The following is a 17,421-nucleotide window of genomic DNA, read 5'->3' as shown; positions in this document are numbered from 1 at the left end:
TCCTTCCCTAACTTTTGAACCAACTTCACCCTCATCTTCTTCGTCATCACTCAAAACAATGATGGTTAGGCAAGGGGCCAAAGTAAACTTTTCCTCCATTCTTTTATCAAAGTATGTCTGCAACTCCACAGATTGAAATTTTGAAGGTAGAAATTCCTCCATTGTGATTGGGACAAGAGGACCTTGCTCTAACTGCTCATCAGGGACCAATTTCTCCCCTTTTTCCTTCTTTGGGTTCTTCTTTCCTTTTCTCTTACTTACTTTGGCTTTTTTCTGTTTCCTAGAAACTTTTGGTTTTTGCTTTTTAGAAACTTTTGGCCCTTGTGTTGTTGAATCAACCACACTTCTAGCTTTCATTGTGGCATTTTGTCTTTTTTTCATGCTTTTTGACTGATAAACAATCCATTCACCTTCATTATCATCGTCGATAGTGATTGGGTTAGTAGATTCTTTCTCTTGAGGAGGGAGCTCGATAATCTTAGAGTCCAAAAGTTCCTGAATTTTATCTTTCAGAACAAAGCACTCTTTTATCGGATGGCTAATCAAACGATGGTAGGGGCAATACTTTGGATCGTTGGTCTTTCCTACCTCATGTGGTCTTTTCACCTCAGGGAGAGCAATCAACTTTTGCTCCAACAGATCTTCAAATAGGTCTTCGACCAGATCATCCATGAAAGAATATTTCTTCTTCAACCTCTTTTTCATAGTCACCTTTTTAAATTCTTTGGGCTTTTTAGCCCCTACTACAACGGGACCCTTCTTTCTGGTTTCGATTGTAGCTGTAGTCGAGGACTCAACCCTTTCAACGGCCTTAGGCCTCCTTCGTTTAGCTAGATGCAGCTCCATATCATGAGCTTTAGTGCATAGATCATTGAATCCTTCAAAAGTTTGAGCCGTAGAGAGCTCATGTCGGAAGTTGTTAAGGCACATCCGAATTAACTCTAATTGCGTAAATTTTTGAGGACAAGCAAATGTCAAAGCTCGCTATCTTGCAATGAAATCTGCAATAGACTCATTGTCATGTTGCTTGGTCTCAATCAGTTCTGGTACTCCAACTCGCCTTTGTGTGTTGCAGAACTGTTTAAGGAACTCCTTCACCATGGAATCCCAATTTAGGATTGATCCCTGAGGAAGGTTAGCATACCAAGTAAATGTAGAACTTTCAAGTGACTGAACAAATAGCTGCAGACACAGGGCCTCATTCTGGGCTATTGGCCCGCATCTCGAAAGGAAATGAGCCACATGTTGTCTTGGATCTCCTGTTCCATCAAACATTTTGAAATCTGGTTGGAAAAAACCAGAAGGGAATAGAACAGCATCTACCCATGCTGGGTAAGGTTTTGTAATTATTTGAAAGTTCTCATCATCTTTTTCTTTGACTTTCTTTACTTGTCTCCTCACCATATCATCAATCAGGGCCATGAGCATTGGATTCATACCACCACTGGTTAGATCGAAGTAACAAGGACCATTGCCCCCTGGGGCTAGTGTGCTTTGTATGCCTACGGATGTCCCCACAACAGGTTGTGTCATTTGTTTGGGTGCACTTCTTGGTCCTGTCATTTGGGCCTGCAACTGTTGCATTTGCTCCAACACAGCAGCCATTTCCCGCTCTCTTCTCTCAAGTTGTTCTTGTAGGGCCACCACTTTTTCCTTGAGACCTTGGTCTTGTTGGACCTGTGAATTTTCACCTTCTTTTTCAACCTCAGTCATCATAACTGCGACTTTGTTGATATCTCTCAATTCATTGTTTCCAATATCCGTTGAAACAAACGAGATAGAATCATCTTGTTCGTATAAAGGATTATCAACCCCCACAACATTACTCATATTTGAAGCATCTGACTGCGATGCTTTGTTTTGAGCCTGACGGGTTATGGACCTTGTTACAGGCCCTTTTCTTATTCCCTCCATAGATAGTTCAACCAAAGTAGAAATATTTCCCAAGGGTTGCTTACCCTCCTCCACCTTGGATTTTCCAACAAAGACTGGACTTTCAATTTATTTTTGGGGTTCATCTTTCGAGAGAGCCCTTTCAATAGCTCCTATAACATTTGTTGCCATTGTTCTTAGTTCCAGTTTCTTTAAGGCCTTATTTCTTCTTCGCCTTTGTCTTTTCGAAACTGGACCGGATGACATATCAAGTTGAGCCCCTAGGGGCATAGAATGAAACGTTTGCGTTTTTGCAAATTCCTCATGAATTTTCAAAATAGTCCCTACATTTTTAGAGCGGACCAATTGATATTGATTCAAATCCCGTTGGGCCAACAGGTGTTACTTATTCGAACCTTGTCGGGCCAACGGGTGTTCCTTATTCGAACCCTGTCGAGCCAACAAGTGTTCCTTTGGCTCTTGAGAGTTGACTGAGATTTGGTTTGACCGATTTTGTGCTCTGAACAGAACTATCGGTTTGTAGGCCGCAACTATTTTTTCAACAACAGGGGCCTTTTTTCCATCAACAGGAGTTTGGGTCATTACCCTCCTCCCAATGGCCCTAATGACGGCCATGTTTTCAGCAGAGGCTTTCTTCTGGGCAAACTCCACCATTTTAATGGAGTCTTTTACCCTTTTGAGTAGTTGGGCCACAACATTTTTTGTTGCCCCCGTTGAAGCTGCAACAAAAGTCGTAGTTGCAAACTGATTAGCCTCCTTTGCCTGAATTAGAAAGCTCTTCGTTCGGGCTGTGGCCCTCACAGTTGCGTACTGCTTTGACGTTTTCACATAATCTTCAGTAATCTTTCTCAAACTTTCAGCTTTCTGGAGAAGTGTGACTTTCTTTGTCACACCAGTTACCTTCGGGACAGCCAAGAGCTTTCGCTCCGGAGCCCCTTAGGTGATAGGGGAAAGAAGTGCATCTTTCCAGGATTTCGTTGGTTCTACCTTTGGGACAGCCAAGAGCATTCGCTCCGGAGCCCCTTGGGTGATGGGTGCTATCTCCACCCTTGGTGATTTCAGAACCACTGGATTGTAGGTTTGTCTCCTGACAGTTGCTTCAGCATTCCTATAACAAAAGAATACATCAGTAAGTTTTAACTATATATATATATATATATATTTTGTTCTTCAAAAGATGGGAGGAGAAATAAGTCTCACTGGGCGTGCCAGAATTTGTAGACACAAATTTTAAAACATGAACTGTTTCAACACATTTCAAAATTTATGTTACAAATGTCCACTGTTTAGTTTTTGGACTAAACAGTGTTGATTATTTGAATAGCAGGTTCTTATTTCCAATCTGTATTTCAGATCGTTAATTACACATTTTATACAAATGAAACCTCCGATTAATGAAGAACAAAATAAACAACGAAAGATAATTTAAGAAAAATAAATATTTTATTGAAATTGTTATGAGTTTTGAACCCTCGAATATAAAATACAATTCTTGGGTTTGGAACCCTTTACCTATTCATCACCATTAACGTAGGCTCTCAAATTCTCTAGGCTTCTCTTCTTCTTTCTTGTAACGATTTCTTTAGCTCTCAATTTCTTTCTCTCTCTCTCTGATCTTTTCACTTCTGATTTTCTCTCTCGTCTTGTGTGATGGTCCTCATATTTATAGAGGGCCATCAAGTGATAGGAATGCTTCATCTTCAATTTCAATTTCAAATTGAATGATAACGCCATTTGAATTTTGAATAATAGCGCTATCTGATTAATCATATATCTGATTAACCGGATTGATCTTTGGGGTTTCATCCTGTGTGGTGTCCTTGCTGTAGGTTCTACAGGTGTCATCTTTCGTAGGCTCCACGTGTCACTTGAGCATCTTGAATAACGTCGTTGAGATACAACGTCGTTTTATTTATGTATTTCAGCGGATCACGTTGATCTTTTTTTTTAGGAAGTGATTATCGACAACCTTCCTATCATAGGCTCTATACGTGTCATAAATTTAGTTGAAATTTATGTGCCAACAGTGATAGAATCACAAAAGTTAAGTATCTCTTACGAATAAGTTGACTTTGGGCCCTTGCCAATTGTGATTTAATTTCTTGTTTTCTGATCTTATTTTGGTTACTTGCCAATTGAATTATGAAATTCAGCTACTGCTTTGATTTTTTTTTTTTTTTTTGGTGTTCTATTTTGTTTGTGGTAGTAAAGGCTTCTTTGTAGCATTGATTTGGATTAGGTGAAGTTGTATTTTATTTTGAAGGTGTATCATTGTGTTATTAATTATTTATGTTCAAATTTCTTTCTTTTCCTTGTTAATCAAAGTACAAATAACATTAGATGATGGTGGCTGAGTTGCAGCGGTGATGGTAGAGTGGTGGTATTCAATTTGTTGGCCCTTAGTTTTCTTCTAGGAGCTTTTTATCTTGGTCGTTAGATAACTTACGAGGAAGAAGAGAGCAAGCATAAAAACTATGGCAATCACATATGGCAAGATATATTAGGTTTGCAAATTTTCTGTTTGGAGAGAGGGAAAAGAATCCAATCCAACAACACGATAATTGTTAACTTCTTCAACTGTATTTTTTCCGTCAACATTTTTCGTTTGATGCTTAGATGAAATATTTGAATGCACTTCTTTATATATTTTTTATTCAAATTTTAACTCTTCCGATGATAAAATTTTGATTTCGTCCATAATTTTGATGACTAAAAATAACATTAAACCATTAAAGCACTAGTAAGTGTCTCTTACATTTCAGATAGCCTTATTCCATTAAAGCACTAATAAGTGCCTCTTACATTTTCACCCAAATAAACGAAACGTTAGTGTTAGAAACTGTAGACCACATAATTGTTTTGATCAAAATTAGAAGCTTAACAAATGGTAATCGCAAGGTAATACCATCTTACCTAAATGTAAATGAAATAAGTGAACAACTCATTTATATAATTTTGTAGTCTAATTACTACCTACTGTATGATATTTGAACTCTCATTAATTGATGTCATCTACAACCTTGTGAAATACAAATCATTAGGGAAAAATATCATTTTACCTCTTTATCACTAAAATATCAATTCAATTTATATTCTTTTAATATTATTAATTTTATGTTTAAACTATTTGATTTTAGATCAATTTTACCTCCATTGTTAGCTTTTGTTTATAATCAAACAGAAATTGATAATGTTACCCCCAAATTTCATTTAAAATTTTATTTTGCCTCCTAAATTATCTCTAAAATATCAATTAAAAATGAAATTTCAAATAGTGTCACATCAACGACTTTTATTTAGTTATGATAGAGATAAAATTGGTATTAAATCGAATATTTTAAATATAAAATTAATTCTAAACCCTAAGATTACTTAAATTTGATCGCAACCATTCAATTGTTTAATAGCTGAATATAGGCAACTGGGTTAACTCGTTAAGGTCTCTCACTCTTTCATCTCTCACTCCATTGCTCTCGCTATCCGTCTGCTCTCACTCCACTGGTCCTCCATTTGCTGCTCTCACTGCCTAGGTCTCATCCCACTCACCAGCAACCGAGCAATGAGCATGCACTTCTCCAGGCAGGGACTGCGATGGCCAGTGTGAGTTTTGCTCCGTCGAGTTCCATTTGAGGGCCAAATGTATCGATGATCAAACCCTAGATGTCACCAGCAAGGACCTTTACAGCTCCAACCACACCATTGTTCTAGTTGATTTCTCTGATTTCAGCTCTGGTTTTGACAATTCCGAACAGAGGTCTCTCTCTCGTTATGTCTATGCCCTTCTATTTTGTGTTTGTATTGCATCTATGATTAAAAATCTTATTCTAATGTTATAATTATTCCCATGAATTTGCTTTTTGTATTGAGGTTCTAGGAATTTTCATATATGATTGTTGCTTTGGTTATTAATGCTTCATTTTAATAGTTAGTGAAAAAAAAAAAAAAAAAAAAAGCGCACAAAACTGAATTGATGAGTTTGACTTGATCTTTTTATGTATAGCTTCCTTTGTCATCTCCTTGGTTGTTGGATAGAAATATAAGTAAAAAATAAAAATAAAAAGCTACCTTCAGCTAAGAAGAGCCAAAATCATCCATGCTTATGTACAAAAAATGGAATATGAAAAAAGGAGACATAAAGAACATGAAGCTGTGAACTGAATGCTTTTAGTGCTGAGATTGAAGTTTTGGTGCCTTAATGTTTGCTGCTGAGATTAAATATTGCTTGAAGATGCTGTGAGGTTGATCATCACATTGGTTTCTTGTTGCTGCTGCTGCTGTGTTGTTGTCATTCACCTTGGCCCCATGTTGATCTATTGCCTTTGTTTACTTGGCTTTCGAGATGCCTTATGGCAGTTTGGTGTCGTTGGGGTTTGGTGTTGGGCTGTGGGAGTATGGTTTTGTTTTGTTTTTTGTTTTTTTTCTTTCCTTCCTCTTGCTGTAGTTGATCTCTTGCGAATCACTTTGTTTTCTCTTGGTGGAGCTTGCACATGATTTTGCTTTCTTTCAACCTAGTTGGGATGAGATGGATTTGCTATGATGCAATTTTTGCTCCTACTTTTGGTTTTGTTGTACTTCTCTTTTATCATTAATAAAGTGCTCTCTTGTTTGCTGATCAAAAAAAAAAAAAAAAAAAAAGAAAAAAAAGAAAGAAAGAAAGAATATGATCATATGCAATTATTATTTTTTATTGTGAGATACTGTATTACCTTGAATTGACCAACTAGGCCTAACCTAGTTGGCCACCATGCCTTCCTTAGGGTTTAGTCCCTAGGGCGGTCATGGGTTCAACTCCCCTTAGTGAAGTTGAATAAAGGGAGTGCAAGCATTTAAGTTCTTTGCCAAGAGTGGAGAGATTTTCTCCCATAGGTGTTAATCTAACAACTAACATTTGCCGATTTAAAAAAAAAAAAAAAATTGTATTACCTTGAATTGGGTATCACACTCAAGTTAGTTTTGGTTGAAATTTGTGTACAAATGACCTTATGTAATTATTGTATTTTGATGGATTTTATGAGATTCTTATGCCAAACTCAATTTTATGTCAAATTAGATATTAAATTAATTTGTTGCCTTTATTGGTTACATTCTATTACTTCATAATTTTAATAAAATTATTGTTGGGTTTCGTTTTGAGAATACTTGAAGTAACACACCATCCCCATTATTTTGGTTCTTTCTCTGGTTGAACCCACCATGAACACCACTATCCAAATTCGGAATAACAATAGCCAACACCCTTTACTGTGTTGAGTAGATTGTAAATTTTCCATAGTGTTGTCCCAAGGAACAGAGTGGCCACATAATTACATATAGAACATGAACTCTATATAAAATAGATGAACATATGAGATAGAGACATTTTGGTTTTGATTTTTATTTAAGTGCTATTTGTTGATGGAATTTTATATCAAGTGTTTTACCCTTAAGAATAGTACATGTGGTTTTGTATTTTTATCAACTTGTAGAGTGTTTGTAGATTTTGTTTAATTGTTTGAATATTTTGATGTACTTCAAGAATGACATCATATGTTTTGTTCTTAAACTTGCATTGATTTTTTTACTTTCACCATCATCTTTTTTTTTTTTTTTTTTCTTTTTTTTCGTTCCTAAATTTTGTGTTCCAAGTTTATTTTCTAGAAATCCAAACCTCAACTTCATCATTATGTTTCCAATCTTTTTGGTTGATGCTTATTTTCATTCTGGGGGATTTACGATTTTGCAAATGGATATTCTATTTTGGTTTTGGTTTTGTTCGAGAGTTCTATGGTTATTCTAGCTTGCATGTGTGCACACATAGTAGCAAGGTGGGTGACTACAAGGTTAGGTGGGTTTGTGATATGAGACTGCTCTCTTATTGCCAATATACTCCTAGCTTTTGCCAAGTCAAATGACTATGAATGGAAAAAAAAAATGTCCCAAGATTCAACGAGGAAACTTGACTCGGGCAATTATGTTTATTCACTAAAAGAATTACCCTAGAAACGACAAGCCTTATAGAAATTGGAATTTAGAAACATATTTTATGAACTATTACTTTATTGGTCCTATATGTTTGCTTTGTTCAGTACTAGCTGAGAAAAAGGGAATGTGAACTATAATTACAGCTTCTGATTTTTGACAAATAGATTTTTTTTTTTTAATTATTAAACTTTTGAAAGAACTTAATGTACTCCCTTTAAAATCTACTTTTGAATGTTACATAAACAAATCCTCCAAAACTAACACCAGGGCATTCCTTATCAAAGATTTCCATCAAACTAGAAAGGAGATAAACATTACTCATTACATTATTCAAGTGACCGGCGGACACAGGGAGGGGCTAGGGTTAACCATGGCCCCTACGATCATTTCAAAAATCATAATTAAGTATATTTATTTGCTTTGAAGTCTATAATTTGCTCTTAAGTCTCCAAGCTATGATTTTTCTTCACATTTATATTAAAAATCATTTTACTAGCTTCAAGTGCCATGTACTAACATTAGGGAGCTATACTGTGCAGAGCACTGCTGGGTGTGCTAAAATTCTTTTTTGTTTGTAATTGAGGCCAGAGCTCTGGCACGAGTGTGCTAAAATTTGTTAATTTGATTTTAGTTGATAGCAGAGTACTGGTGGGTGTGCTTTATTTCTTTGTTTGCTTTTAATTGGTAGCAAAGCATTGCTGTCTACATTACACGGACTCATCAGTTTTGGCGAAGTACTTGTGTCGATACGACACGACACGGGTACGGGTATGGAATCCGGCCAGGATACGGCATGGAAGAAGTGGATACGGCATATGGAAGTAAGAAGAAAGATGGCATACCTACGATCAGGGCTTCGATCTTCTTCTCTCGATCTGTCTTCTTCTCTCTCTCACTCTCACTCTTGATTGTTCTCTTCGTTTGTCTCTTCTCTCGTTCTCGATCATCTTCATCTCTCTGTTTCAATCAACTTCGTCTCTCCCTTCTCTCTGTTTTCTTCTATCTTTTCTTCTCTCCCTTCTCTCCGTATTCTTCTCTCTTGACCATCTTCTCTTCTCTCTTCTTTTTAATTGGTGCCTATCATATATAATATATATAATATAATTTATCATAAATAATATATAATATAAATTATATCATAAATAATATATTGAGAACAACTCCTTTTCTACCATCTTGAAAGTTGTCACCAACCAACAAGTTAATAAACTATCACCTTTTCACCTACCAATCAAAAGTCAAAAAAGCTACCATCCACCTATCAATTATATAATAATGAATCTGATTAAATAATATATATTATAAAATTAATAAAATCTATAAAATACATTATCTATTTTATATTTATTTTAACATAATTTGTTATTCCTTATTTATTATATTTTTGTTATTTATAATATATATGTCAATTAAAAGTAAAAAAATAAATTATATAGATAAATTAAAAAAATTATCAATAAAAGTAATGCATAAGATAAAAATAATAAATATATTTAAAAAATAACTATTTAACTTATCTTTATATAATAAATATATTTAAAAAATTAAATATTTAACGTATCCCCATACCTGTATCCCCGTTTGGATCCATATCCACGTATCCTCAATTTTTAGTTTTGAAGTGCCTGACCCCTAGATATGTACCCGCACCCGATACCCATACCCGAGTCTGTGTAATGTAGATTGCTGTGGGTCCTCAATTTCTTATTCTTCTGATACAAGCGAAGGTATAATTTTTTTTAGTTCCCATGAGCTACTAGCGGGTGGGCTTTTTACTCTTTTATGTATATATAATGTTCTCATTAAGGAGCTATACTGTGCATAGCACTGCCTAGCGTGCTAAAATTCTTTTTTGTTTGTAATTGATGCTAGAGCACTGGCATGAGTGTGTTAAAATTTGTTAATTTGATTTTAGTTGATAGTAGAGTACTCGCCGAGTAGTGTTGTGAAAGGCGCGCCTAGGCGCAAGGCGTAGCGAGGCGCAACAGTTGCGCCTGCAGGTACCCAAGGCAATGTGACTTGAAAGAGGAGTGCACCTTATGCATGACTTGTCAAGGCGAGAAAAGGCACAAGTCGCATGCCTAGGTGCGACTTTTGTTTTTGGATCTCTAAATGAATCTAATGGCTCAAATCGTGCTTTTAAAGGCTCGAATTATAGAGGATTACAACTCTGAGCTATATACGAGAGTACCCAGCCCCAAATCGATCGAAATGCCCTAATCTCCATTCGTATTTGCTTGAAAGCTTGCTGTCTCTCTCTCTTCTATCTCTCTCTCTCTCTCTCTCTCTCTCTCTCTCTCTCTCTCTCTCTTCCCTTCGGCTCGTTTGGGACCAGGTGAGTTCTTCTCTTCTTCTTCTTCTCCTTCCTCTTCTTCGACTTTGCTCTCTGTTTTTTTTTTCTTCAACTTCGAGTCTCAATTCTTTCTCTCTTCTTCTTCTTCTTCTTCTTCTTCTTCTGCTTTGCTCTTTGTTTTTTTTTCCTGCTTCTTCGACTCAATATCTCTCTCTCCCTCTCTCTCTCTTCTTCGCTCTGTTTTTTTTTCTTTGACTCAGTCTCTCTTTCTCTCTCCTACTGGACATAGTTCTTTTTCTTCTTCTTCTTCTTCTTCTTTGTCGTTTGCTGCTACGCTGAGTTTTTTTTCCTATCTTTTTTTTTCTTGCTTCTCTGTTTTCTTTTTTGCTTCATACATGGAATAATTTAAAAATGAGAATGGCAGTAGTTTGTATAAGCAAACACATGTCTTATTTTTCTTCTTCTTCTTCTCTATTTTTTTTTTTTTTTGGCTTCTCTTCCATGCTGTGTGTGTTTTTTTTTTTGCAATTATGTTATTGTCTTTGTTTTGAGTCTCTGTTAGAAGAAAAAAAAAGAAAACCTACAAATAATTAATTCATGAAATCACACATTACATTATGAAACATTAGTCTATGTTAATTTATTTATTTTTTACTAAGATTGTGTGCCTAGGCCCCAAAGAGACCTTGCTTCAATAAAGCCCACGCCATGTGCCTAGGCCCCAAAGAGACCTTCAGTACCTTGGTTCACCTTGAGCCTTTAAATAGTATGCTTATTTATTTGTTTTATTTTAATTTATAGTATAGCACTGATGGGTGTGCTTATTTATTTGTCTTTTTTAATTAATAGATAGCAGAACATTGGTTGGTGTGCTTATATTCTTTGTTTTCTTTTAATTGCTAGTAAAACATAGGCTGGTGTGATTAGCTTTATTACAAGGACACTTCAATAAATTGCAAAATACTGATGGGTGTGGGGTAGCATGATATTTATCTAAAGAATAATATAGATAAAGAAATTGTGGGATTTTGCGCAGCCAAGAAACCCTCTCCCCCCATTTCATTGCCTTCTAAATTGTTGGTCCTATCCCTCGGAAATTCCTCCATTATTGGTCCATTATTGAAGGATAAAATCTTTCATACACCTAGCTTAAACACTTGAATCGGATGATTTGGAGCGGACTTTGTAGAGACGGCGAACCTTAACAAGAAAAGGACTATATTTTTTTTCGTCCTTCATATAGGACTTTATAATTATGAGGAGGTTTTGAAAGTATTATATTTTTTTGTCCTTCATATAGGACATCTTGGAAATTTTGAAGCATCTTAAATTGATTTTCTTTTATAAAGAGAACTAATTGTACTTTCCTGCTAGTTTTTTGTAACAAATTCTGTGGTTATCTTAAGTTTCTAATCTGTATGGCCCCGTTTGGTAGAGCTGTGGGAAAGTGATTATAACTTATAGCCTAACAGCTTATAGCTTATAGCTGTGAACATAAGTTGATTTTTTACTTATAAATTAAGCTTCTCCTCTCCCACTCAAAGAATAAGTTAATTTTTGACTTACAAAAAGCTATAAGTTGTATTGTTAAGCTGAACCAAACACATCAAAATAGCTTAAATTAAGCTAAAAGCTAAAATAAGTTGGAAATAAGCCCTACCAAACAGGGTCTATATATGTGTAAATATGTGTGTTGATGGTGTGAAGATGTTATTGTGTTGTAGGGATGGGAAGAAGGCGAAGGCCTTGGGAAAGAGAAGCGAGGGATCAAAGGATATGTCAGAGTTAAGAACAAACAGGACATTGCAGCTTCTTTTTTTTTTTTTGTTGTTGTTGTTGCTCTTTGTTTCTTTGATTTTTTGTTTATTCATCAAATTCATGCTCTATTTTGTTGCCTAGAACATAAAGTTTATTTATTTTAATTGTCTTCTGAATCAAAGGAGCTAATAAGCTTAACCTTGTTGTGGGATGAGTTTTTCATAAATAAGGAGTTCATGACATTTGACAGTTCGATAGGTACTGGGACATAATTGTTCAAAATTACAACAGGTATTGGTGCAGATGAGGGCATTTGATTCATCACAGTTTACAGCATCCTCAAGAGATTGAAAGTGTAATTGTCACATTTATCCTTCGAATTAGATTTAATGAGCTTTAAAAAAATTGTTCTTGAATTTTTCTGTTTCTGACTCTTCTTTTTATATATTCAGAAAGCTGCAGGAATCAAGGATAAAGGTACATCAAGATAAAATTGAATTTATATTACACTTAATATCATTATATAGTTTGATGAGGATCATCTTTGTATGCATATTGTAGCTGTTGAAAAGGATGATGTTCAATAGGTTGATACCGATGTCACCTTAGACACTAATACTGTTGTTTAGTCTACTCGACCCTAAGGAAGGTCAATATGGTTGCGCACATCAATGCTAGATCGGTTTTGAGTTATTTTTCTAATTTTTATAAATTTATTTATTTGTTTATTTTTGTTTCTTCCTTTAATAATCACCAGGTATAAGAAAAGAGAGGGAAACTTGTCTGTGCATATTCTTCTGAGGATCTTGGAGGAATACTTGTGAGTTACTAACCTTAGTAACTTAGGTCCCCAAGTTTTTTCGTATAGAGTTGATTGAAACAGGTATTGTGAGGTAGTTATTTTGCGGTGCCTCAATTTTAAGTGAAGAATTTATTATTTGGGTCGCTGAGTTGTATAAGGTGCCAAATTATTTTTAAAAAATGGAGTTCTAAGATTTTTGAGTTCTTCCATCTGCCCTTATTTTCTTAGTATGTTAATTGTACGGTTTTCAGAGGTTGCCTCTGTTTTCTTGTTTTGGCTGTAATTTTTAATAGATTGCTGTAATTCTATGTAGAAAATCATAGCTAAATTGATTGTTTGGGACCATCGCTTTAAAATTTTCATAATTTACTCAAGTTTCCCATGAGTTAGATTCAGATTGGTTGATTGAATTTGAATTGATCAAGTTTCAGATAGCAAAAAATTGGCTATAAATTCTGAATATGTGGTGAAATTGGCATTCTGGAAAAGAATGGCTTTCTTATATTGTCTATTAGTTTGGTTGGAATTTCAGCAAAATTTCAAAAAATCGGTTAATAATTGAAAGCATTTAAAGATTGTATAGTAGTTAATGGAAATCTATTTTTGTAGTGAGGCTTCAGTAAGGTGTTGGGATTAGGAAGCTGGACTTATTTAATAAGGCGATATTGGAAAATGGCTATTGAGATTCACACTAAAGAGGCATAGCATAGTCTAAGGAGAAGATTGATTGAGGGGAGATATGGCAGCTTGTTTGGTGGGTAGAGGATTTATACTATTAGAGGTCCTTTGGAAGAGTATTCGCTCAATTTTTAATTTCTTTACGTTAATTATTGGCATTTGGATTGATAACCAGAGCTTCTTATGGAAATTATTTAGTTTTTCATTCTTTTACTCATCAATATTTAGACCCTTTTTTGTTTTTTGTCTCAATTTTGTTCGTTCATTGGTAGGCTTATCTAGATCACGATCTTAACAGTTGGATTGTTCAGTATATGAATTTTAGTATTGTTTGGATTGGTGGGTATGATTTAGATTTTGATAAATTTGCTTGAATTTTGCAAAATTGATATGTTTATCGACCTTTTCTTTGGCGATTTTGTTGTGTCCAATTCATTAAATTGCCACAAAAATGAAATTTGTGGGAATTCTTCTGAATTATTGTTCAATTGGTCAATTGGGTCTGCGTTGTTTTGGTGAATTTTGGTTTGAATTTGTGATTTGGTTTTTCAGGGGAGGGGTTTGAATTCAATTCCTTGGAAAATGGGGGTAATGTCTAGGCGGGTTTTACCCATTTGTGGTAAAGTCTGTTTCTTCTATCCTTCCCTGCGGGCAAGGTCGAGACAGCCCGTGAAGCGGTACAAAAATCTTTTTGCTGATATCTTCCCTCGGTCTCAGGTGAGTATTTGGCTTCCCTTGTATCAGTTTTACTTGATTGTTATGTGTCTTTGAAGTAATGTCAATAATTTTTGTTGCTTCAGAGTTCAGTTGGTGTGACTTTTTGCAATTCTTGTGCTTCTGTATGTTGACGATGATTACTTCGAAGTATTCTATCAAGTAAATTGTATTGAGTACTTAACAAAAAGAGAAAAAAAGGAAGTAATTGATCTGGTTGATTTATATGCTCTGGGGATTCAAATGTGTTCTAAAAATGGTGGGAAAATTTAGAGAGATGTTGATTGGGATAATCTGCTTTTGAGGGTAAAAAATGAAAAGGGCAACTTATCATTGCACGAGGCCTTGATGAACAGTCACCAAGTTGTAGCTTATTATTTGATCACGGTAGATCCGTAAGTGTTATATTATCTGTGAACAATGAAGTGAAATCAGCTCTGTTTCTAGCTGCTGAAGTAGGGTTTTTGGAACTTGTCATGCATATTCTATGTGATACAGTTGGTATTGAAAATACAAATGAAAGACTTAAAGGGTAATCACCTATTCATGCTGCCATTTTAAAAACAAACCGACGTAATTCTAACACTTATTCTTGATTTCTCTTTGGCTTTTGCATTTTTGTTTCTCAATTTATTTTAAAATCCCAGGTGTTTTAGATGCCTTATTGAAGTCAGAACCATGGTTCATTCAATTAAGAGATGAAGGAAGGACTCCACTTCACTTGATTGCATGATTGGGCTATCTTGAAGAGGTTCAGTACTTGTTAGGAAGACACAGTTCAGGTGCTATTGCAAGGGACAACAATGGCTTACTTCCTATTCATTTAGCATCAATTAAAGGTCACATTGATGTTGTCCGGGCATTGCTTCAGTATTGGCCTGATTCGAGGGAACTGCTCAATTGTCATGGTCAAAATATTATTCATGTTGCTGCCAAGAGCAGAGGACATAACATGGTTAGTTACATTCTCCAAACTCCTGAGCTCGAGAAGCTTTATAAACATGAGGGGGATAAGCATGGAAACACACCCTTGCATTTGGCCACCATGGACTGGCATCCACAGATTGTATGCACACATAGAGGAAGTGCAATGCACATTTGTTTTATGTGCACATAGGAAAACTGTAATATCAGTGAAATTCAATGCGACAAGTGTAAGGGAAAGGCAAGTATGTATCAAATTTCTCTACCCATTGTACAATGACACAGAAAATTAGGGACATTTGATAATGCAACTCAATTTTTCTTTTAAATTTGACCTTGTAAACAATTATTAATGAATATACTAGAATCTTGAATAAGAAGCCCTAATTTTACCTAGACATAATATATTGTCCAGTTCAAATGTAGATCCAAAATCATTTAGAAAATTAGGTTAGGCAATGAAAAACTTACTGGTTTGTTGGTTGTGAAAACACTAACCCCGATTTCGTTGATTTCAAGTTGATTTTATTGATTTTCTCTCAAGTTGATATGAAACTTGAGAGAAACTTCAAAGAAACTTGAAAGTGTTGCTTCCAAAATGCTTAAGAGAAATTAGGTTCTGAGAAAATCGGAGCAATATTCTCTGTTCGTCAATCGTGAAGATTGTAACCCTTGTGCTCCTTAAGTCCATGAGACGTGTTTAATTTCATTTCTTTAGTCATTGAGATCCTTTGGTGGCATATAATCGTAATTGTTGAGTGAAAATCTAATCTAGACTTCATAAGGATGTTCATTTGCGCTTACTTTTGTTAGAAAAGTGCTTTGGAACCTAGAAATTCTAATCTGGGTGTCGACACTGGACCTCCTAGGGTTGACAATTGCTTGCCTTCTTTTTCTCTAGAGGTTTATGCTTTCTGGTGTCAACACCACCTCTTCCTAGTGTCGACACTACTTAGTCTGATTTCTTCGTGGATCAACACTGCTTGGAGGTGTCAACACTAGGGTTTCCAAACTCACTTGTTGCTCACTGCTGCTGGGTCGACACTTCAAAGAAAATCAAAGATATTTCTACTGCATTTTGGGCCCTACTTTTGGAATTTTTGATGTATATTTTATTTGACTTTAGGGCTAACAACTCACTATGGTTCTTTTACTATAAATAGACCTCCATACTCTCTCTTTCCTCACTTTCTCCTTTTCTTTCTCTTTCATTTCTTCCCTATACACCGTGAACACCATTCTCTCTCTCCAAAACTCAAGCTTTTTCACATAGATTAGATCTACTCACTTTGCGTCATCCTCTCACCTTGGTCCTTTGAGATTGATTGACGATCTCATTGAAAGCTTTCATTACATATGTACGCATGTAAATACTTTGGATATGAAAAGACATCACTACATCTGTATGTATAACAATAGCACTCATGATCACATATATCTATAGGTTATTATTGATTAGAATTATTGTAGACCCCTACTGGACCTTTGTGTTCATCCCTATTGTTAAACAAATTTTCAGGTGCCGAGTCGGATGAATTGTCCAAGAATGAAGGGAGTTATTTTGTTGTGGTTTAGATATTGATTAATTGTTGGCGAAGTGGCCATGTATTGGAAAGAGAATGTATTTTTATTCTTTGTAGTTATTTATTATGTAACTTTCAATGTAAGCCTAAGGGCATGTTTTGTAATATGTTGTATTTGAGTATTTCATCATTTGTATAATATGAGAGAGAATAACACTATTTATTCATTTGTACTCTTGCTTCCGCATTTTATTATGTAATTGAATTTTAATAAGGAACTTGGTAATATATTCGAGTAATAAAATTTGGGGGCGTTACAGAGATGGTGGAGAAAATCATTAAGAAGGTTGATCGTCTGAGAAAATGGGAGTGATGTTTCTTTGTCTATCGTGGAGAAGAAACGGTTTTGAATGGGAAGGTATTTTGGTCCAATACGTTTAGTGCCTATTGTAGACACCTCATTTTGACCGCCATTAAGACTTGTGCGCTTCATGCTGAACACCCAATGACGAAACATTACGTTGTGCAATCTTTTGAATCTTTAGCAAAAGAATTTGAATTCAAGCTCCAAACCCAAACCTTGCACCCCTTTTGATCAAAATCCTATTTTCTAGCCTGACCACACAGAGAGCAGCAGGTTAATTAATTTGGCCGGCCATAAAATCATTTGGCCAGTTGGCCATGTGTAGCGTCAGATTCTGCATTTGCAACACAGGCTGCTCTTGTGCACAGGATTTGGCCACCTGTCCTTTTTTGAAGATATTTCTGACAGAAGAAGGCTAAAATTCTATAAGTAGACCATCGCCCTTCAGAATTTAGGGCTAGAAAATTTTTCAAAAGGCTTAGGAGATTGATCAAAGCTCTTTCTTGATCTT

At 35.4% G+C, this 17,421-nt stretch overlaps 1 long non-coding RNA gene across 8 annotated transcripts in view; it reads left to right on the top strand.

Annotated features, from left to right (window-relative positions):
• LOC114299122 (uncharacterized) overlaps nt 1-16,773 on the top strand; it is a 35,096-nt gene extending 18,323 nt beyond the window's left edge. Inside the window, exons 1-8 of one of the 8 annotated variants that reach the window (XR_014335689.1) lie at nt 4,234-5,647; nt 11,872-11,931; nt 12,197-12,260; nt 12,358-12,382; nt 12,467-12,554; nt 12,663-12,725; nt 13,938-14,102; nt 14,747-15,352. This is a non-coding gene — a long non-coding RNA (uncharacterized LOC114299122). Of the gene's footprint in view, nt 1-3,920; nt 5,648-11,871; nt 11,932-11,969; nt 12,261-12,357; nt 12,383-12,466; nt 12,555-12,662; nt 12,726-13,937; nt 14,103-14,746; nt 15,353-16,542 lie in introns of those variants that run through there. The other 7 variants (XR_014335688.1, XR_014335691.1, XR_014335690.1 and 4 more) reach the window with 7 other exon arrangements.
• The last annotated feature ends 648 nt before the right edge of the window (nt 16,774-17,421 follow it).

This window comes from Camellia sinensis, chromosome 7 (genome assembly GCF_055761805.1).
Source record: "Camellia sinensis isolate YWXY chromosome 7, ASM5576180v1, whole genome shotgun sequence".
NCBI lineage: Eukaryota > Viridiplantae > Streptophyta > Magnoliopsida > Ericales > Theaceae > Camellia > Camellia sinensis.
The sequence above is the reverse complement of the archived record's forward strand: the minus strand, read 5'-3'. Positions and strand labels throughout refer to the sequence as shown.